The sequence below is a fragment of the Antechinus flavipes genome, chromosome 5 (genome assembly GCF_016432865.1).
Source record: "Antechinus flavipes isolate AdamAnt ecotype Samford, QLD, Australia chromosome 5, AdamAnt_v2, whole genome shotgun sequence".
Lineage (NCBI taxonomy): Eukaryota > Metazoa > Chordata > Mammalia > Dasyuromorphia > Dasyuridae > Antechinus > Antechinus flavipes.
The window spans coordinates 191,064,053-191,088,675 of record NC_067402.1 but is presented as its reverse complement, the minus strand read 5'-3'; positions in this window follow the sequence as shown (position 1 = coordinate 191,088,675).

The window sequence follows — 24,623 nt, the reverse complement described above, 5'->3', positions numbered from 1 at the left end:
TGGTGCAAGTGAACTCGATCGGCATTGGTTGATTTCAGTGACCCCCGGCGCGGCGTACATTTTCAGATTTAAGGTGGATTTGAGAGACGTTGCAACCTGGGTTGAAGCTTTTCTCAGTCTTTGCAATATAAGAAAAAAAACCCCTAATTCTGTGGCCGCGTTTTAGCCTTCCCCTCTCCAAGTTACTCCTCCCTACGCGTCTCTCTCTTCCTCCTACCACTTACCACCTTCTCCCTTATTGGCTATTTCTTACAGTTTGAATTTTTTAATTTTTTTTGGTGGGGGGGAGCAAGTACATTAAGAGACTGTAATGTACCGAGAACATGTGATGAAAGCTACGTCAGCAGCCCGATATCTATAGGGTGTTTGCGTGGTGGTTTTGAGGAAGTAGGCGGAGGCAGAGTCAGAGCTTCCTGTCTGAATTTCTCGTTTTCCAAAATGTGGTTGATAATGACTGGGGTGGGGGAGGGTACCCAAATGTAGTAATAGAACGCATAGGAACTGAAGGGAGATGTAGTATAATATCGCTCTCAAATCTGGCAAGGCGTTGAGAGTTTAGCTGTATACGTAGCATGTTCCCAACTCTTGGACAAGAATGCATCTCATCTCCTATTTTTACCTCCATCCCTTCTTTAAAATCAGAAGATTCAGAATTGGGAATCTGGAAGTCATCTGGTTCAGTAGCACCATTCCCCCTTCATTTTGACAGAAAGGGGAAACTGAGGTCAAAGATACTGAATACGTTACCAAAGAGGATAAGTTGTATATAACAGTTTAGGAATCTGAACTCCCTACTCCAAAATTTCAAATTCTTTCAATTTACTTATGTAAGCGCTGGTTAATACTTTGGTCTATAAAAGGTAATAGATGGCAGACGGAAAACACAAAAATTCAAGAGATATGCTTTCTAATGGAAGGATCCAAAATCCTGTCCCTCCCCCCAGAACAGCATCTGACAAATGACAGATGTTTAACAAACTGTCATTGATTCATACATTGAATTTATACACAAAGTAATGGGGGAGGGGTTAAATGGAGTGAAGGCCAGAGTCCAGGGATACAAGAAGTGGAAATGACAAGGAACCCCATTTTGGACAGTAAGGACAGCCAATGTCACTAATGGGGGTGGGGGTGGAGAGATGAAACGTTTATAGTTTGTGACACAGCAGAAAGGCCACTTTATCTGAAAAATATAATGTGAGGGGGAGTGAGTTAGTATGGAAAGGGAGAAGGGACACAGATTGTGACTGGCTAAATTGCCATCCAAAGGATTAGATTTCTTGGAGGCAGTAGAGAAAATTTTCAAGGAGAGTGACTTGATTGGGTCTGTGCTTGAGAAATACCAATTTGGAAGCTATGTGGAAGGCAGATTGGAGAAGGGAGAGCTTGGAGGAGTCTGTTTCAGAAGTTGAGAGAAATAATGAGGCAGCTGATGGATATGAACTGAAGATGATTTGATGAAACATGATGTGATGGGGAGTTGACAAAATCTGGCAACCGATTTGATTAGAAGGGTGAGGGAGAAGTAGAAGATGAGTTAGAAGTTTTGAATCTGAATGTTTGCAAGAGTGTTAGTCTGTAATAGGAGGAGGGAAATTAAGGGGAAAGCACAAGTATTGAGGGAAAGAAAATAAGCTTTGTTTTTGGACATGTGGAATTTGAGATGCTTATGAGATATTCACCTCTAAGTGCCCTGCAGGCAACTGGTGACATGAAAGTTAAGTTTGGGAGAGAAGTAAGGCCTTGATACATGGAGATTTGAGAATTATCTGTAAGGAGATAAAATTTGAAATCCAGGGAGCCAATGAGATCACTAAGAAAATTTGAAATCCAGGGAGCCAATGAGATCACTAAGAGAAAGTAGAGAGAAGGAAAATGGTTTGGAGTGTAGCCATATTTAGGCAGAGAATACTGATACTGATCCTGCAAAAGGCACTGAAGAGTAAGGTCAGGTAGAAAGAAGAAAGTTGAAGAAATGGTGTCACAAAAGTTGACCAAGGAAGGAGTAATTAGGAAAACATTTTCTACTTTTTGATTATAGTTAAATTAAAAAGTTGGAGACAATAGGTTCCTCACAATAACTGTGAGAAAGTTATTGTTTATTATGACTTTTTTACAGATGAGGAAACTGAGGCTCAGAAAAGTTAAGCAATATGCTCCGCATCACAAAGCTAAGCAAATATCTGAGTGGGATTTGAATTTATCAGTGATGATTTTGAAGAAAGCAGTTTTAGATGACTCTCCAAGTCACAAACTAGTTTGCAAGCAAGTATGAGATTTATAGGAGGTAGAGAGGTGGAGGCAATGGGAATAGGCAGATTTTCTAGGAGTTTGCAGTTTTCCTTGTGCTTTGTCAATAATACAGAGGAGGTAGAGGATTTTCTCTGTCCTACTCTTAGGTTCTGTAGCAGATCAACTTGACAAATAAGAGACACTGTGTTCATCAGAGAGCAATTTGGGAGAAAGTTAGGCTTGGCAGTCAAAGAGTACAACTTCAGAAAAGAATAAGTTCAGGGAGTCCAATTGATCGATGCAGTTATAGGGAGAGCTGCAGAAAAACATTAAGAAAAGAGAAAAAACATTGATATCCTACAGTCCTGGAGGTGTGAGTTGCTCTCATTTCATGTATTCTTTATTTATGTTCTCTCTCCACTATTGTTCTCTCTGTTTGTTCACCATTCCCATGACACTACATGTATCTGTGGGAAAGTACACTCCAAGTTTATGAAGGAAATGTTCTTTTACTCCATATTACTACTCCATACCATGCCATTTTAGTAAATTCTTTTGTTAATTGTGTCAACTGACAGACTCTTAAAATGAATGCACTAATGAACTTAGTTTTAGAAGTATCCATATGGGATTATCTAATGATGGGGCACCTAACCATCCAATTTGTGTTGGGAATAGCTTCAGAAAGGTGACACTCTGGTTGACAAATATTTAATGTAATCCTAATTTAAAGAGTTCCTCCCACAGAAATTGTAGATTCTTACTGCATGTATATATTTTAAAAAGAATGGGATCTTGAAGTGTTACACTTTAACCATTGTGGGTTTAACTGTCATTCTGGGAGTAACATTCTGTTATTTGTCATGACTGAAGAGAAACGGGAGAGAACTTTCCTGAGAGATTAGGTCATCTTTTTTATCCTGTGAAAATAAGTTATGAGGAAAATTCTTGAGAAGACTTTTACTGCTGTCCTCAGAGAGATTGATGGTGGGACTATGTTTCCAGAATAGAGTAGAAGAATTTGAAGGCCAGAGATACCTTGAGTTGTGACCTTTTCCACGATGATACATTGCTGAAATATTTAAATTTGTCTTGGCATTATTTTTGCTGACATTGTTACATAATTAGTTAATTATATAGTCAGTAACATGTTATTTAATCCTGTAAGACTGGGTGAGTGATATAGGCAGTGATAAGTGAAACTTATGGGAGAAGAGATTTCTTTGGTTTATTTAATTATACTAAATAAACTGGGCTAGAGCTAGTTGAATAATCAACAAGAGTAACATAATTTTAGTAATTTATGAGGAGATATCAAGTGAGACAGCATGGTATTTTAGATAGAGAACTGACCTTAGAAACAGAAAGATCTGAATTCATTCACTTCTGCCACATAATTGCTGTGTGACCTTGGAAGAGTTATTATTTAAAGTCTGAACACTCTAAGCAACTGAATGTGTTATTTAAGGGAAAGAGGAAGTGCCAAACTGCATTGGTAGACATAATTACATTATTTGAGGGTTCCATATATATCAATGAAATTTCAGATCTAAATCCTAAAAGGCTCTTCCTTGATTGGATTGGAATAAGGTAATAAGTCAGGTATCAATTTAAAGAGAGATAAATGAATATTCCAACTAAGCTACAAGTAATTTAGTCTCTGCAAATGTTGCTTTCTTTAAAATGTGAAATGGTATCTCCTTATTCTCTAAAGAGATAGAGACAATTTTCTCTTGGCAAGCCTTATATCCTTCCATTCCAGAAAATTGTTATAGAAATCCCTACCTGCTAGGTAACCAGCAATAGACTCAAGGATTCCTAACTTTTAAAACCCCTAAGTTTACTACCAGAATTTAAAATTTCCAATTCTCATGATTTATCTTTGGCCAAGTTAGTTCCTATCTGGGAGCATCAAGTTCCTCATTTATAAAATGGCATTGGGTAGATGCCTTTGAAAATTCCTTTTTTGTTCTAAATCTATGCTTCTGTGATCTCTTATTATTCCTTGTGATAGGACTAATATTTATCAGCATTTCCCTGATGCAGCTTCTCTGCCTCCATGCACAAGGTCCCTATTCCTTTCCTAATTCTTAGGGATTAGTTCTCCTTGAAAAGAGGCAAAAATATCTTAAAACTAATTGACCCTGCTTCTTGATACAACTTCCTGGTGCTTTCTGATGTTCTAAACATGTACGGAGTTCCAGTCTTGGATAGTTGAGAGCAGTCAAGTTCCTTCTGACTTGACTGTCAGAAATTGGTGAATTTCTGAAGACTGGGAGTCACTCTGTCCTTCATTATATCCTGCCCTGATGACTAGATGAGTTTCCATATGAAGATGAGGTAAGCTATATCTATGTCCACTATATCCTTTGCTGTATTAAGGTATATGAAGCTTCCTTTTCTAGACTTATTGACTTTTGGTTATTTCATTTTGTGCCAACATTGAAACTAAACTCAGAATCTGCTGACATGTAGAGCTGCTTCCAAATTTCTGTTGCATTTTAGGAAATGTAAAGAGGCAGGGGGAAAGGAGAAAAATGTTCTCTTCCTCTTCCTCCAACTCTTTTTATTCTTCTACCTCAGGGGAAATCCAAGGGTAAGCTAGTATTGGCTGTGTTTCAACAAAGAGGTTCAAAAGAGACTGGACCCATTTCTTATTTCTTCTTATGGTCAACAAAGTGGTGACTTTTCATGGTTCAGTCACCAGTTCTTTTTTCTTCACCCACCAGGCATAGATGTATACAAGGACCAACCATGAAAAAATGAAAAAAAAAAAAACATTTATCAAATGCTTAATATGTACAAGTCATTGAACAAAACACTAGGGACACATGAATTAAACATGAATTAATGAAGGTAGCTCTTAAGCTTGAGGAGCTTACATTTTCTTTTTTAAAAATAATATTTTATTTTCTCAAATATATGCAAAGATATAGTTTTCAACATTCATCTTGCAAAAACCTTGTGTTCCAAATTTTTCTCCTCCTCTCTCAGACAAATTTTTCTCCCTTCTCTCAGACAGCTAGCAATCTGATATGGGTTAAACATGAGCAATTCTTTAATCATATTTCTATATTTATCATGCTGCACAAGAAAAATCAGATCAACAGGGGGAAAAAGAAAGAAAAAAAACAGACAACAACAAGGTGAAAATACTATTCTGTGATCTACATTCAGTCTCACTAGTTTCTGGATGTGGATGCTACTTTCCATCACAAGTCTAAGGGAATTGCCTTGAATCACCTCATTATTGAAATGAATTAAGGACGAGCTTATATTCTAATGGAGGACACAACAGGGAAGGATTCAGTGGATAAACAGAAATTGAAGATTAAAAAAAACAAAAAAACAAAAAAACAAAGTACCAGAGGAAATAAGTAAGAAGTGAATCAAAGGCACAAGTTATCCTTGAGGTAAAGGGGACTAAGCATGTATTAAGTGCCTAATGTACTGAGTTTTGTGTTAAGCACTTTACAGATATCTCATTTGATCTTCACAACAACATTGGAAGGTAGGTGCTATTACTCCTGTTTTACAGTTGAGGAAACTATGGCAGAAGTTAAATGACTTGCCGAGGTCATACTCAGTAAGTATCTAAGACTGGATTTGAACTCAGGTCTTCATTACTCCAGGCCTAGTACCAACTAGTTCCTACTTTCTGACAAGGAGAAAGTCACCATTGTTTTATTAGTATAGGTAACATTTTTCTTTTTCTTTCTTTTTTTGTTAAATATTTAAAAATTAAAAACAATATTTCTCCCCTAATTGTAGGTAAAAACAATTTTTAACATTTTTTTTAAATTTAAGTTCCAAATTCCTTTCTTCTCTTTCTTACCTTCTCCCCCTCTCCCTCTTCTTCTCCCCCCCCCCCCTGGTCCCCCCCTCCCCCCTACTGAGGAGGTAGGCAATCTGATAAAGGTTATACATGTGGAATCATGTAAAGCATATTTCCATTTTAATCATTTTGTAGAAGAAAATAGTTAGCATTTCTAATACAATATTGAATAATAGTGGTGATAGACAGCCTTGCTTCACTCCTGATCTTTTTGGGAAGGTTCAAGGTCATTTCTGTTTACAGATAATTGGGCAAATTAATTGGGAAGTAAGTGAAGAAGAGGTGAAAGAAAAAAAAGGTAAGAAAACAGCAAAAAAAACCAAGGTGAAAATACTATGCTTTGATCCATATTCAGTCTCCACAGTTCTGTCTCTAGTTGCCGATAGCTCTTTCTATTACAAGTCTACTGGAATTGCCTTGAATCACCTCATTGTTGAAAAGAGCCAAGTCTGTCACATAACTTAGTTGTTGCTGTGTATAGTGTTCTCTTGGTTCTGCTCACTTCACTTATTATCAGTTCATGTAAGTCTTTCCAGGATTTTCTTAAAGAAACCTGCTCATCATTTCTTATAGAACAATAATATTGCATTACATTCATATACCATAACTTATCTAGCCATTCCATATTTGTATTTTACCCTTCCATTCTAAGATATTGGGGCAATTGTCCTTGATAATTTCTTGAAAGAGGAAATCTAAGTTGTTTCTTTTTAATTATGGCTTTCAGGCAATCTAATAATTCTTAAATTATCTCTTTTTGATCTATTTTCTAAGTCAGTTGTTTTCCCAATGATTTCCCTTTTTTTTTTTTCTATATTGTTCATTCTTTTGATTTTGCTTTATTGTTTCTTGATATCTGTTGGGAGTCATTAGCTTGACCAGTTCTAGTTTTTAAGGAATTACTTTGTTCGGTGAGGTTTTGAACTTCTTTGGCAATTAAGAAAAAAAGATTTTCACCTCTTCATTCTCCTTGTCCTCCTCCTCTCCTCCCCTCTCTTCTCTTTCTGACCTTTTGTGGCATTTTGGACTGGAAGAATGTCTTTTATTTGCTCTACCTCTCCAGATTTTGATTTGAGGTATTACTATAAAGTTGTTTGGAGAGCTTAGCTTTTTCTACTCTGCTTCCAAATTGATCTTACTAAAGCATAGATCTGACCATGTTATCCTTTTAATAAATCAATTCCAGTGGCTCCTTATTACCTCTAGAATCTGTTAATCGGTAAATATTTATTTTCCATTGTGTTAAATGATGGGGCTTCAAATGCAAAAAATAAAGCTAGTCTCTGCACTCAAGGATTTTATAATCCACTAGGGGAGACAAATTGAAAAAGTGGGAATTGGAAGGAAAGATATTTGTGCTAGGAGTAAGGTATGATGGAGAAATCTAAAGAACTACAGCTAAGTATGAAATCAAGAGATGACTGGTTTGGAAGTTCTCCTTTAATGGAAGCTTTATGAGGAGCTCTTTGCTGGCCCTCCAATCAGAGGGATAGAGGATACTGATAACATAAATGTCAAGGCTGACAGAATAATGAGAGTCCTGACAATTATGTTCTAAGTAATTATGATGATGATAAAAAATAAAATTCTCAATTTGGCTTTCAAAGCATTTCATATAATCTGATCCTTTCTTGCTTTTCTTCTCACACCTTAATTATTTTCTTCCAATCTCCCCACCATGTACTCTCTAGTTCAGTGACATTAACCTCCTTTTTTTTTTTCTCCAATTAGTAACTCCAATTCCTAATAATTTTACTGCCTCCATACCTGGAATCCTCTCCTTCCTCATCTTTACATCTATTTCTTTCAAGTCTCAACTAAAATTCCATCTTCTACAAGAAAACTTTTTAGATTCTCCTCATTCTTAGTATCTCTGAGACTCTCTTTGGTTTCTTTATCTATCTTGTTTGTCCCTAGTTGTTTCTGTGCTATTCCCCTCCCCCCCCACCCCCATTGGACTGTGAGTAAGGACTTGAGAGTAAGGACTGTATTTTTTGCTTTTCTTTGTATCACAGTGCTTAGCAGAGTGCCTGGCTCATGGTATTGTCATTGAGTCATTTCATTTGTATGTGTTACTCTCCTTGACCCCATTTGGGATTTTCTTGGCAAAGACATTGGAATAGTTTGCCGTTTCCTTCTCCATCTCATTTTACAGATGAGGAACTGAGGCAAACAGAATCAAGTGAAGTTCACAAAGTCACACACGTACTAAATGTCTGAGGCCAGATTTGAACTCTGGAAGATGAATCTTCCTGACTCTGGGCTCAGCACTCTGTGCACTATGGCATCTCCAAGCAAACTTGCTTTATTTACCTAGTTTTTATTCCTACCTTCAAAGACAGCTTAGTTTCATAGCAGATAAAGGGTTGCACTTCAAATCAAGGACACATAAGTTCATGTCCAGCCTCAGAGATTTACCAGCTTTGTGAACCTAGACAAGTCATTTGATTGTCATCTGAATCAGTTTCCTTAGCTGTGAAATAGGTATGATAACAGAACTTATTTCCTGGGTTACTTGTGGGAGTAGAACAAGTTAGTATTTGGAAAGTCGTAGCTATATAAATGCTTTTTTTGCTCAGTTGTTTTAATTGTGTCCAAATATGTTTGGGGTTTTCTTGGCAAAAGATACTGCAGTGGTTTACTATTTCCTTCTTCAGCACATTTACAGATGAGGAATGAGGCAAACAGGATTAAAAGACTTTCTCGTAGTTATATGGCTAGTAAGTGTCTGAGACTAGAATCTTGCTGACTCAAGGCCCAATTCAAATGCTGACTTTTGTTATTACTGTTTGAAATTATTTCCATGCTTAAACATGTGAAACTTTTGTCTGTGTGCATAAGTTATTTATAAAAGATCTATGTAAAACATAAGAAACCTGTCTCTACTACTTTTTATATTTTATGAGTAGCAGTACAGTTCCCTGAATATTCCTAACTCTTTCAGATGATTATTATGTGCTACTGTTTATTTTAGCACATATTATTACATGCTGCAAGCTACTTATTCCCAACAGGTGCCTTTCCATTGCCTTTTGCATGATTCACAATTTTAATTCTTTTGAAAAATTCTATTTTCTTATTTACAACCATACAAAAAATAGATTTTGGACTTGGATTTAAATTCTGCTTCTGACACTTACTGACATTAGGCAAATCACTTAACTTCAACTGAGCTTCAGTGTCCTCACTATTAAAATGAAGGAGCTTGGGCTACTTCATTTCTGATGTCCTTTCTAGCACTAGTTCTGTAACTTTATGATCTATGATAATTATTAATGTTATCAGAATATTGGATTTTTAAAAATGGGTTTTTGTGTAAGGGAGCACCTTAATTTAAAAAGATATGTGTATATGTGTATGTACAAATATGCTCATATGCTCATAAGAACAGCCTAAAATTATTAAACACTTGTACAGTTTTCTAAATGCGATTTTATGGTGGCTTTGATTTTTCTTGTATCTCTTCCCTTTTCTGGCTCAGATCATGCGTTCCTGCCATTTATATATATGATGGAGACAAAACTTTTGCAGAATCCCTGACAGATGAGACCAAAGGGGATAAGAAAAAATCCAGAAGCACAAACATCTCCCCAAGATATGTGGTAATTGAGAACTAGATGTGCATGGAACAGAAGTTAAATTAGTGCAGACATTAACTAGTGAGAAAATGACAGTCACATTCAACATTACTTTCCCCCTCACCCCCCAATTTTTGACCATGAACTATCACAGATAGAAAATTGAAGAGCAGGAGCCTTAACTGACAGTCAACTCCAACCTGAAGGTGATTTGAAACAATAGCAACCAACATAACCATAATCAACCAACAACTAACAACTCATTGGAAAAAAGGTCCTGGTGTTTGGCTGTGATTATCTAGAGGATAGAATTGCACAGAAAGAAAAAAGTAGCATTTTTTTTTCTACAAGAGAAATCGATTTTCAGCCCATAAGTGAGTCTTATGGAAAGGACACTGACTCCCTGGATTGGGCTCTGTATGATCATTCAATGGTGACAGTCATCCTCAACCAAGGCATGATTAATAATACTTTTGCTGATGAACTGATTGAATTCAGCATTACTTTGGAACTCAGGGGAAACATTAACTTTCTGGAAAATCTGAAATGACTTGTCATATGTCAGTAGAAAAGTCTGGAGAGAACATAATATTTGGGTAAAAGATCCTCACTATAAGTTCTGAAATCCTTGGAGTGGGGATGATTATTATCTAGATATCATGAGGAAGCATTCTATAAAAATTTTCATATAAATTATGTTCCTATTACACTTTTATTTTGTTTTACTATAAATGTTCTATTTGTGTTTTTGTACAACACAGAATAAAGAGAAATAAAGTTTTGTGGATTCCTAAAACAGTAATAACAAATGCAATCTGATCTTCCCCCCTTTTCTTTCTCAATTCTGGGCCAGGTCATTATTCATCTGTATTCAATACTTGTCAAGATATATGTACTGGTGGATTAACTTAATGGGATTTCCACCAATTGCACATTAGTGTTTTCTTTATTTTGTTTTTCTGGCATGGATATATTGGGCTGAATATTTCTGAGTGATTGTAGACCTAGTTAAAGAGGTTCTGAATGTTCTGGGGCTTGATGCAATCAGCACAATGTTGCCTATAAAAAATAACATATGAAAATCTTACCATCTATCAGGAATCTCTGTTCCATTTAAATTACGTGCTGGACATTGTCTTTGAAAGAGCTGAACATCTTTCATAAGCATCCATTTTTTCTATTTTATACCATAGTTGATGTTGATAATAGGAAGGTTATTGTACAAAGCTATGTCGCATCTTGTTTTTTAGCTTTTTATTTTCAAAATATATGCATAGATAGTTTTCAACATTCACCCTTGCAAAACCTTGTGTAAAGTTTTTCTACCTCCCTTCCCCCATCCTCTCCCTCAGACAGCTAGTAATCCAATATATGTTAAACATGTGTAATTATTTTATATATATTTCCACAATTATCATGCTGCACAAGAAAAATCAGATCAACAAATCTTTCAAGGAATCTTAGACAATATTAGTAGAAGCTAAAGAAGACAACTTTTAAGACTTCCTTTTTATTCTTCTATGTCAACAAAGCAAACAAGAAGATCTTATAATCTCGGTGTTTTTCAATCAAGTAATCAACAGTCATTTATTAAATGCCTATATGCTGTATACTCTGTGGAGTGTTAGACATATAAGAAGAAAAGCAAAACAGTTTTGGCCCTTGAGAATGTTCTGGGCTAGAATTGCTAATGATCTGGTAGTTTAGGTTCAGTCCTGTAAGTAAATAAGACACTTAGAGATCATTCAACAGTTAAAAAAAGCACTGAGTTAATTATAGGCATTGAGAATACCTCTAGTTGACTTAGCTGATTGAAGCTTTTTTGCCCAAGTTGCCCCACATGATCCCCCAATCTTGGATATTCTACATAGATTCCTTATACTCAGGCAATAAGAAGGTGATTTTAAAGCCTGAACCTTTATGTCCTGAGCCAAACTGGATTCAAGGATGGTCTCAATACTTTGAAAGAAAAATAAATCTGACTAATTTGGATGGAGAAGGGGGTTAAAATATTGCTTCTAGTATAGAAGGCATTCCAATTGAAGGAAACAATATGTACCTATACAAATATATATATATATATATATATATATATGTGTGTGTGTGTGTGTGTGTGTGTGTGTGTGTGTATAGTAATTCCTGGGGGAAAATCCCTAGAAGGGTGTGTGTGTGTGTGTGTGTGTGTGTGTGTGTGTGTGTGTGTGTGAAATCAAGCCAAGCTTCATCTGGAAGGTGGTCTTTGAGCTGATCATTGAAGAAAACTAGGGATTTTAAGAGGTAGAGGTAAAGAGAAAATGCATACTGGCCTGTGTGAAGGTATGTAGATGGAAAATGTAATGCCATTTTGGCTAGAATGTAGTGTTTGAGAAGGGGAGCAATATAAAATAAAACTGGAAAGTTAGAGTGGGACTAGATTGTGAAAGGTTTTAAATATCAAGTAAAAAAGTTTGGTTTACTTTCATTCAATGTGACACTGAAAATGGAATTTGCAATATAAAATTGTCTACAAAAACCTACCTATTGTCTTTTCAACTTGCTTTCATCATAAATACTCTCAACACTTATCTAGAACATTCTCACAAGAGCTTATATAAATGAGAAGATGGCATATGGATAAATATTTATTATTGTCTTGTCAATTGCCTTTTTCCCAGTTGTAATATCACCAATTATTAATTTTTTAAAAGAAATTCATCTCTCACAAATTTCGAGAATCAATGTCTTGATGCTTTCAGAATTATATTACTTCTGGTAATAAATTCTGCTCTGCAGATTTGGTGTTGTTCACCTCCTCTTCCCATCTGTCATCATTTCTATTTTTTCATTTGTCATAATGAAGCTTGAGATATTAGGAGGCATCGTGGGTAGAGTGGAAACAAGTGCTAAAGTTGGAATTGGAGGACCTAGGTTCAAGTCCCAGCTCTGACATTTACCATTTCTGAGATCCTGAGCAAATCATTTCACCTTTGTAGGTCTTAGTTACTTCATTTGCAAAATGAGGTAATTGGTCTAAATGTCCTCTTAGATCTTTTCCTATTCCGAACCTATGAACCTATGAATTCAATATCATGGTTTCACTTTTATGGATGGTGAAAATAGTTTGTTAAAGAAATGATGAAAAAAATTTTATTTTTCTTCTCTTTCTTTTATTCTTTTCATCTTTAAGGGCTCTTGGATAATTTGATTTAATTGTGTCTTTCACCAAATACCCCGGTTCCTCGTCTTAAATCTATCATTTCCCATTCTCCTTTGCCCTTATTGCCAAGGCCAGCCCCTCTCCTTATGTTCTTGATCTTACTCTCTCCTTTCTCCTTCACCAGCTTGCCCCTTTGATCATACCTACACCCCCTTGAATCTTCATTCTCTTTAATCCACTGCCATTTACAAACATATCCAAGTTTAGAAATTCTTTACTTGACTTGCATACCTAAACTATAAGCTACAATTCTATAGCTTCTCTTTTAAATAACCAAACATCTAGAAAAATCACTCATTGTCTCCATTTCTCCTCTTTTCACTTATTTCTCAGAGCATTGCAATCTTAATTTCAAGAATCAAAATGCTGCCCAGCAGAGGTCACTGTGGCTGGTTGAAGGTATGATTTCTTTTTCTTTCTTTATTTTTCTTTTAATAGTATTTTATTTTTTCCCCTAAATACATGCATGATAGTTTTCAACATTCACCTTTGAAAAATCTTGTGTTTCAAATTTTTCCCTCTGTCCGTCCCTCCCTCCAACCTAGGAAAGCAAGCAATCCAATATAGGTTAAACATACAATTCTTCTGAACATATTTCCATATTTGTCATGCTGCACTAGAAAAATCAGATCAAAAGAAAAAGAAATAAAGGAAAAAAAACAAGCAAGCAAAGAACAACAACACAAAGGTGAGAATACTATGCTTTGATTCACATTCACCCTCCACAGTTCTCTCTCTGGATGCAGATGGCATTTTCCATCCTGTTTCTATCGGAATCACCTTGGATCATCAAGGTTTGACTTCTTGAGGTTTTTACAGAACACCACCCTCTCTCTATACAAGGAGAAAAATCTCACAGGCCATCACTAGTACAAAGTAGCCTAGCAGCTTGTGATAATGAGATTAGCTTGTTAGAATTTAGTGGAGGGTGAAAGTCCCACTTTCACATGATTTCCTTTCTTTGCAAAGCTAAAAATCTTAAAAATACAAATTGCAAATAGAATTCCCAAAATGCTTAAAGACCCCAGACAATCTATTGATTGAAGCCAGGAGAGGGATCTCTTGGGCTACTGCCCAGCCAATTCAATTTAGCCTGGAAATAAAACAAAAGGGAGAAGCAGAGAGGGGGTAGTTTCAATATTGTTCCAGCAGTTTCTCTTAGAAGCCACAATTCAGTCATTCTGGTGTATTCTTTTATTAAATCAAGCTGTGAGCCAGGGAAGCAAAGTCTCTAGCAGCTACAAGACCTGGATTTGGTATCTTGGAAGAGAGGCTGTCACTGCTTGGTACATTTTTCTTTCTAATGCTTTTCCTTCTGCAGAGAGATTTTAAAAAACTACTGCTGAACTAGAAAACTCTGCTTCCTAGTCTCCATCCCAAGATGAGAAGCTTCTTTTTTGCTGCAAAGAAACATAAATCTGGGGTCTTTGTTGATTACCTTGCAAGGTAGTTGATCCAAACCTCACTAGAAGAACTATCGTAACTGAATCTGAGAATTTTTAGGGGTGGAAGGAATTTTAATGGCCTTGTGGACTATTTTAGTCCTCAAAAGGTATTCTCAACATGATTCTTCCCTCTGTTTAAAGACTTTAAATAAGGGAGAACCCAATACCACCCAAAAATAGTCCCTTCTTCTCTTGGACAGCTCTGATAAGTTTAGTTTTTCCTGATATCAAGATTAAATTGTCCTCTGTATTATATCTACTTGTCGTTCCTGGTTCTTCCCTCTGGGAAAATCTAATTTCTTCTCTAAGCGACAACCTTACAAATATTTGAACAAAGCTGTTATGTAGGGAGCTAGAAGGTAGATAAAGTACTTCACTTGGAGTTAGAAAGAACTAAGTTTAATTTAAGCTCAGAATTTTGTTGCCATATAATCCTACACAAGTTATAATACTTTCCTCCTAGGATTGTTGTTTAGATGAAATGAGACAATATTTGCAAATATTTGCAAAATTTAAAACACTATTTACATACCAATAATTATTATTATTACGCATTTTCTTCAGGCTCAATAGCTCTAGTTCTTTCAGCTAATCTCCTTGTGGTAGTATTTAAGATATCTCAAGATTTTTGTGGTCTTCCTCTGGGTGCTCTCTAGTTTAATTATGGTGCTCAGGCCCAAATCAGCTCTCATTTGAGCAGGGCAGGGTATAGAGCAACTGCTCCTTCTTGGAAGCTATCCCTCTCAATGCAACTTAAGAAGAAATTTTTTTATCTGTCACTTTGCACTGTACTTTTAATGACATTTTTGCTGATATATTTAGTTGCTCCTTCAACACTGAGAAATTTAAGAATAAATAGCTTGTGGCTATTCAGCAAGGAAGAATCAATGAGAATATGAGCTAAGACACAGATTTTATGTTTACTAGATTGTCCCTGGACTTTTTTAGCCTATCAAGTTCTATGAGGGGATTTCCTTAGAACTCAGTTTACCTTCAAAAGTCAATTGGAATTGAATTTGGAGACTTGAAAGTGATTTCTCCCTCCACCCCCTTATAAAGATTAAAAAGAATGAGACATGTTTTCCCCTATCTAAGACTAAATGCTTTTATATTGCTAATGTTCATTGTCACTAATATCCTCAGTGGGGTCCTATGAAAGAGGCCCCTCCAGCCTTATGTGTAAATAAAGAAAAAAATGTTTGGTTTTGAATGGCTTTTTAGAAATGACAGCTGAAAAAGTAATTGGTCATATAACTGTAAATGGATATAGCCAGTTATTTGTAAGATGGCAAAAGGGACCCCAACAGTGAGAGAATGCAAACCAAAGCAGATTCCTGGAATTTTAGGACTACATAATAACTGTGCTGAAGGAACTATTCGACTTTTTTTTTTAATTGGTATTTTAGGGATCAACTGAAATTTATGGCACATGAATTTTGTTGTGATTCTTTGATATAAGCCATTGGGACTGGCACTTGAAAGGACAATACTCAATTTTTCCTAGTTGTTGAAAGACATTTATGCAGTTGGAAATATGGACAAACATGCCATTATGACCCCACTTAATTTGCTGATGATAAGCAAGGGTGTTGCATCTATTAAAAATTTTTATTCTCTTTCCCATGAACTATGAACTGTAATTCTTTTTCTCCAGAACTTCCAGTGAGAGGCCCTTACAGAGCCCCCAGTTACTGTTCCCTGGCTGCACATGCAATCCTGAGCTGGATATTAGCTAGTTTTGGAGGCACCCTTGTGAGTTTGAGATATTAAGAGCTCCAGGCTCCCTCAGTAAGGACCAACTGTCAGCAGGAATGATTTCCTGCATTACAATGGATAGTCACAGACAGGGAAAGCAAAGAAACTGTGGTTCAAGAATTATGCTAAGTCCTTTATTTATGTTGTTTTAGGTACAGGGGAGAGAACTGAGGCAGATAGTGATTAAATGATTTGTCCAGGATCACACATTTAATAAATATCTGAAGCTGGATTTGAATTTGTGTTTTCTGACTCTAAATCCACTGTACTCCCTCACTGTCTCGCTGACCCTTCTGATAGAGGAAATCAAATCCTGACATGGCCAAAATCCTTCAGAACTGTTTGAGCCATGTAGAAGTTCCTGACCTTATTAATTATAGTAGACAAGACAGAGGCAGTGACATTCTGGCCCGTAGCACTCAATCTAAGCCTAGAAGAGACGAATCAAGCCCCAGCAGCAGTAGCATTCACGGTTCTGCTGCTGAGTCCAGGTGGGTAGGGATAACCTAGGTTACCATAATGCTTTGCATACTGGGACAGTCAGGTCTAAGCAGAGGGAAGTGACCCTGATCTTGGTATATCAGACAGAACACAGGAAGCAAAGCTTAATCCTGCAACAGAGACCCATCCCTAGTAACAGTTGTCTTATCTTGCAACAGGGGACTGTGGCAATACATGAAGTAACACTCAGCAGGTAGAGACAAAGTAGCTGAGGTGGCAAACAGTGGGGAAGAGAGAAGGAGCAGCAAAGAGAAAAAGAGAATGGGGTAAAGGGACAGGAGAGAAAAGGAAGCTTGTATTTGTGGGATTCTTTTTTCTATTTAATTTTTTTAAAAATTTTACATAGAAATATTTTATATGTGAATCATTTTCATTTCTGAATATATTTCTTTTCCCTAGCCTAGAAGAATGGATCTGGAATCTATGAAACTTTAAAAAATATTTTGATAACTGTATTTCAATATAATTGTTTATAGTTCTAATTTCTTTGCATTTAAAAATATTTGTAATGAAGGATATTATGTATGTGGTTCATAAGGAAGTAAGAATAGATATCTCCAACATATTTCCCTCCACTTTTTTCACAGGAGACTGATTACTGCTAGAAATAGAAGGAGACAGGGGCCAGAGATTGGTTACTCTGTTCTTCTCAGAGAGAAGAGGTACAGGATAGAATTAGATCTAGCTGCTCTCTTAAATATTATTTGTGTAGAGAATATAATTTTAAGGTTTCACTATTTGTTATGGTGAATTGGGGCCCTAACTAAGTTTTGTAACCAAGGCTTGACTCATCACTAAATACCAATCCCACAAGTAACACATATGGCAAATAGCAAAAAACAAAACAAACAACCTCCAACTCATTATTTAAATAACTGGACATCAAAGTAGAAATTTGAGAAAGTATGTATGTGAGAATATAGACCATATATAGACAATATATATGTATATATAAATATATTATATTTATAAGTAAATATAGATTTAAGGAGCTCTCCTATTAGGAGCTAAATAACTTAGTTCAACCCAGAGAACCCCAGGTCTCCCTTAAAAGGAAAAATTCCCAGAAGTCTCTAAAGTAGCCAACTGGGAATAAAAACATGATTGAAATTCTACATGTAACTTCTTCCCAGAGTCTTTCTTCATAGCCCTGAAAAGACTTCCCAGAGTCTTTCTTCATAGCCTGTTGGAATCTCACTTGTCTTTTCTCTTGATGCTAGAGACTAGCAGAAGCCCTGGGAGTTAGAAGAATCTGAAGAGACTCAAGAACCGATTTTTCTCTCCTGCTTTCAACAACTCGGTTAACCCCTCACACAGATTTGGTACATAGAATAATCAGTCTCTACCAATGAAGAGAGTGTTCTATATAATTCACCCTTTGAAACAAGGGTTACATAATGTTCTGAGAAAGAATCCATAGACTTCATCAGATTGCCAAGGAGGTCTGTGACCCAGAAAGGATTAAGTACCATTGAAAGGAGATGAAGAAGACAAAGATGAAGAGGAAAGTCCAACCTAATAGATGTAATCTTGTTACATTGGCAGGATCGTATTGGCCAGTGAGATCATAAACTCTATGAAAATTTGTGAGATTGTTTGAAAAGAGTTTTTGGACAAAGATACTAGAAAAAAAAAGGGTGGAGTGTGATGTTCAAATACTTCTTTTACCTTTAGAATATACGGAGAGATGCTGGTGCTTAGGATTGCCCCAGTTCTTTCATTTTGAGAATCTATGAGATCATCTGTTTTGCTTCTGCACTGCTAACAGTAATGGTGGTTGAGGAATTGGTGGTGCTGAACAAACTTGGTTTGGTGAGACAGCCCCTCAGGGATGAAGCTTCTGTGTGAATTGCCCCCTCTGGTGTTTAAGGAGGAAAAGTCATTTCTTACTCTTGTCATAAAAGTTTAGCATTGGCTAGAATTTTTTTTTTTCAGTGAATTGTACTGATCAGCACTTCCTGTTTTCCTTTCCACTGTGCTTACTTTTTCTTCACCATTGTTTATTTTAGTATTTTATAAGATATATTAAACAGCCAATAACCTCAGTTTCATGCTTGTTTCGTAGAGTACTGCAGATTGGGAGGCTGGGAAGCCAGAAGGGGAAGAAGCATCTAGTGTCTAGGGGAAACTGGGAAATAAGAATGCAGTCAAATAATGATTTCTCTCAGGGACATAAAAAATCGAGGGTTAGTCTGCAATAGCGTCTCTTGGCCAGATCCAAGTGACAAGTAAGAATGATCGACATAGAATAATTAATTATTTGAAGCTAGTCAAATCCCCCTGGGCTGAAGATATCTCATTTATTTTACTCTGTCCCTACTCATACTTCCTTAGCCTATTGTAGGCCCTCAAGACTTAACAACTGGACATTTGCAGTAGATTTGTGTCCTATTAAGTCTTAATGAAGTTCTTACCCCATTAGCTAGGGTCTAAGCTACTGTGATTTTTTGTGTCGACATATTGTGTACCTTATCTAGATCACCGATCAACCATTCTACTTATCCAGAATAAAATTGTTTTGATAAATACCACTTTGCAATATTGTTTGCCACCTGTTACTGCTGGGTCCCCTTCTTTTTTATTTGCTTTCCCAATAATGCAGACCTTTTATCCTTCTAGATGAAATTTGTTATTATTTTTCCTAGTTCTTTAGCATAATTGTTTGGTAATTTGATTGGTGTGACACTGAATAAGTAAATTAATTTAGGCAGTATTGTTGTTTTTATTATATTGCTTCTGCATGAACAATTTATATTTCTCTAATCCTTTAGATGTGTCTTTTTTTCTGTGACAAGTGTTTTGTAATTATGTTCATAGTAGTTCCTATAGTCTTGGCAAGTAGACTCCCAAGTATTTTATATTATCTGCATTTTTTTTTAATAGAAGTTCTTTTTTTATTATCTCTTCCTAATGGATTTTGTTGATTATATAGAAATGGTGATAATAGGTATAAGTTTATTTTATACCCTGTAACTTTGTTAAAGTTGCTAATTGTTTTGGCTAGTTTTTAAATTTAAATTTAAACTAGTTAAAATTTAAATTTAAATTAGCAAATTAACTTTAAATTTAAAAGTCTAGAGTTTCTATATCATCATATATATGCAAAAAATGATAATTTGGTTTTCTTATTGCCAATCCTTATTTCTTCTATTTAGTTTTTTTGTCTTATTGCAATAGCTAGTATGTCTAATACAATGTCAGATAATAATGGTGATAATAGATGTCTTTACTTCACCCTTGATATTTTTGAAAAGGCTTTTATTTTATCCTCATTACAGATAATGCATGCTCTTGGATTTAGATAGATAGTCTAACATCATTTTAAGAAAAACGTCATTTAATCTTATGTTTTCCTGTGTTTTTAAAAGGAAAAAAATGTTTAAAAGCCTTTTATGCATCGTATACAAATATATTATACAGATATAATAATATGATTTTTGTTGTTTTTGTTATTGATATGATCAATTATACTCATAGTTTTCCTAATATTGAATCAACCCTGCATTCTTAATACAAATTCAGCCTGGTCATAGTAGATGTTCTTTGTGTTATATTGCTATAATCTCCTGCTAGTTTTTTATTTAAACTTTTTCATCACTTTTCACTAGGGAAACTGATGTATAGTTTTCTTTTTGTTTTTGCTCTCCCAGATTTAAGCAAAACTATATTTGTGTCATAAAAGGAATTTGGTAGCACTCTACATGTATTTCCTTGTTTCCAAATAGTTTATATGATAGTGGAATTAATTGTTCTTTAAATGTTTGGTAGAATTTGCTTATACATTCATCAGGTCTTTGAGATTTATTTTTTGGGGGGAGTTTATTTATGGTTTATTTATGGGTTATGTAAGTATGCTACTTCCTTTTCTGTTAATGTAGACAATTTATATTTTTGTAAACATTCATCCATTTCACTTAGATGGTCAGTTTTTATTGGCATATAGTTGGGTAAAGTAACTCTTAAAATTGACTTAATTTCATCTTCATTGGCTATGCTTTCAAACTTTTCATTTTTGAGACTGGTAATTTGATATTTTTATTAAAAAATCAAGTTATTTACTCATTTATTTATATTGTTTTTCATAAAACCAGCTTCTAGTTTTGTTTTCATTTCATTTTTTTAAACCATTAATTTTATTTCTCTCTCCTTTGGTTTTCAGGACTTGTATTTTATTTAGTATTTAACTGGGAAATTTTTAATTTGTTTTTTCTATTTTTTTTGTTTTTTAGTCCAATTTTTTGACATGCTATTTTCCTCTTTTATTGATACTAATCCTTCTTTCCTTTTGAGAAACTATGAGATTATCTGTTGCTTGTAAACTGCTAAAGTAATGGTGATTGAGATGAGGATTTGTTGGTGCTATAACGATTGGAAAAGAGGAATAGGAAGGATGTTGCTGGAACAGAATAATATTTAAAAATAACTTAATGCATTGTTGTAGTATTCTCAGTTATAGCCTTACAGCTTTGTCTGTCAGCTTCATTATCCCCTGGTTTTACTATCTGATATACTTGAGCAGTTACCTGGGTTCAATCTGTAATGTTTGTGCTGATGTTATTCATGAGTAAAATGTACCATTTTATTTCAGACAAGATGTTACAGAAATTTCCATAGGGGAGAAATTGTCTCTAATAAGTTTTTATAAATTTATAACCATGACAGATACGCAATAGATCTTTTTTGGAATTTTTATATGTATTTCCTTGTAAGCTGGTTGCCATTAATCTAAACATCTTAGGTTTTATTGTATATGTTATATATAGTCTGGGCTTTCTTTAAGAAAGTACATAGCAATTTCCATTTTGATTAACTCTGAATTTGTACACTTTAGAAATTCCATAACTAAAATATTTGTCTTTAATGTGTTGTTGAGAGTAAATCCACTATGAAGATTCATCTGATCTTTAACCTATAATAATTAAGAATTGTATATTGAAGAATTGAAGATTGTAAAATAGCCTTTCAATTGTAGATAATTTCCAAAAGTGTAACTCAGACATTAAAATGTTTTTTTTTCAGTTTGTTAAACTCAAAATAGAAGAATACATACAAACACACATACACATGTATATATGTTTATATATATGGATACATACGTATATATATTTCCATATATATGGGTGTGTATGTATTCCTGAATGTATGCACATCAACTTTCTTCTCAAATGATTTAGACTTTCCTTGGCATTCACATTGTTTAACAAAATGGTGAAAAGAGGGTTGGGAAAGAAAAAACAACCAAGTATCTGGCTTCTATTTTGTCCATTGCTCTGGATTATTCCTGTTGTCAAGGCTGTCCAAAACAATATGGTATAACATAGGTTCATGCTTTAAATGTTAAACTGATACATCCATACATTTGTATTTTTTATTTCTGACATTGCCAAGATGCTATGGGAAATTAAATTAATACAAAATTAGAAAAATAAAGCTGATTAAAAACAGAATTGAAATGCTGGGCTACTTGGTGCATTTATATATATATTCATTATTGATATTAATTAGTTCAATTTCTACAGTACCTTTTAGCAAAAATATAGTTTCTCTGATTGTCTCTTTTAATTACATAATTTTTTTAAAATTTAGTTTTGTCTAAGATCCTGATAACTTAATTAAAAAAATTTAATAGAAAGATAAGAGGTTATGTTCTATCACATTATTCTAATTCTGTATCTTTTTATTTTAAGAGTCTCTTTTAAACAACATATTATTGGATTCTGGATTTTATTTTGGTTTGTTTTTTGCTGAGTTAATTGGGGCTAAGTGACTTCCCCAGGGTCACACAGTTGGGAAGTATTACATATCTGAGACTAGATTTGAACTCAGGCCTTCCTGACTTCAGGCCTGGTGCTCTATCTACTGTGTCACCTAACTGCCCTGGATTCTGTTTTTTAATCCATTTAGCTATTCACTTCTATTTTATGGGAGAGTTTATGCCATTCACAATCATAGTTGTCATTGGTAAATGTGTACATTCCTTCATCCTATTCTTTTTTTTAATCTTTCTTTTTAAAAATCTTGCTTCTTCTTTAAGTCTGTTTATCTCCTTACTGCTTCTTACTTCAATCTACTCTTCCTCATATCATCCCCAATTTTATCTTAATCTGTTTTCATCATACTTCCTTATTGGGTGAGATGAATTTCTATATCCAGTTCTCTCTCTCTCTCTCAATCTCTTTGTCTATCTCTTTTCTCTCTTTGTCTCTGTCTCTCTTTGTCTTTGAAACAGTTCAGATGAAGTGTGATTCAAGTCCTGTTCATTTCCCTCCCCCTAATTCTCTCCTATGCTGTTAAAAATCTTGTCTACCTCTTTTATGAGATATTTTCCCCCATTCATCCTCTCCCTTCTTTCATACAGAACATACTTCTTTCTTACCTTTCTGTTTTTCTTTTGAGATCGTTTCAGTGTAATAGATTCAGACCATATTCCCTAAGTAGATTCCCTCTAACTTTCCTAATAATGATATATTTGTTCTTGTTTGTCTTGATGTCTTAGAATTAAGGGTTCCATGTATCATCTTCCCATAAAGGAATGTAAATAGTTTAATCTTATTAAATTCCATATGATTTCTCCCGTATGTCTACCTTTTTATGCTTCTGTTGAGACTTGTGTTTGAATGTCAGATTTTCTATTCAGCCTTGGTCTATTCATTGGTAAAACTTGAAAGTTCTCTATTTCACAAATATACACTCTCTCCTGAAGAATTATACTCCATTTTTATGGATAGGTTATCTTGGTTGTAATCTCACATCTTTTACTTTTTGGGGCATCATATTCTATATCTTCTGCTCCTTACTAGACCTTGTATGTTTCTGACTGAGGCTTTACAGTAGTTATATTATTTATTTCTGACTGCCGGAAGTATTTTTTCCTTGACCTGGAATGTCTGGAATTTGGCTATAATATTCCTGGGAGTTTTCATTTTGACATCTCTTTCAAGAATTATTAAATGGATTTATCCAATTTCTTCATTGCCATTTGGATCTAAGATATTGAGGTGGTTTTCTTTGATAATTTCTTGAAAGATGATTCTAAGCTTTAAAAAAAAACCGTAGCTTTCTGGTAGTTCAATAAATTTACAATCATCTCTGCTTGACCTATTTTCCAAATAAGTTGTTTTTCCTTTGTTATTTTACATTTTCTTTTTCCCCCTCTCAGTCTTTTGATTTTTATTATTTCTTGTTATCTCGTGGAGTCATTAACTTTCACTTGTTCAATTATTATTTTAATAAGTTATGTTCTCCAGCATTTTTCTTACCTTTTACCATTTGGTAAATTCTGCTTTTTAAGGAGTTCTTTTCTTCAGTATTTTTGGTGTCTCTTTTACCAAGGTGTCAATTCCCTTTTTCTTTTCTCCCTCCCTCCTTCCCTCCCTCTCTTCCTTCCTTCTTTCCTTCCTTCTATCCATCTATCCTTCCTTCCTTCCTCCCTTTCTCCTTTCCTCCTTTCCTCCCTCCCTTTTTCCCTCTCTTTCCTTCTTTCCCTCCTTCCTTCCTTTTAAAAAATATTTTTTATTTTATTTTATTAAAGCTTTTTATTTATAAAACATATGCACGGATAATTTTTCTTTCTTTTTTTTAAATAACTTTTTATTGATAGAACTCATGCCAGGGTAATTTTTTACAGCATTATCCCTTGCATTCACTTCTGTTCCGATTTTTCCCCTCCTTCCCTCCACCCCCTCCCCCAGATGGCAAGCAGTCCTTTACATGTTGAATAGGTTACAGTATATCCTGGATACAATATATGTGTGCAGAACCAAACAGTTCTCTTGTTGTATAAATAATCTGTTATAAATAATCCGGGAAGAAAAACAAAAATGCAAGCAGTTTATATTCATTTCACAGTGTTTTTTCTTTGGGTGTAGCTGCATCTTTGCATCTTTGCCCATCTTTGATCAATTGAAACTGAGTTAGTTCTCTTTATCGAAGAGATCCACTTCCATCAGAATACATCCTCAAATAGTATCATTGTTGAGGTATATAATGATCTCCTGGTTCTGCTCTGCACGGATAATTTTTCAAAACTTTCTGTTCCAAAATTTCTTCTCCTCCCCACCCTCTCCCCTAGATGGCAGGTA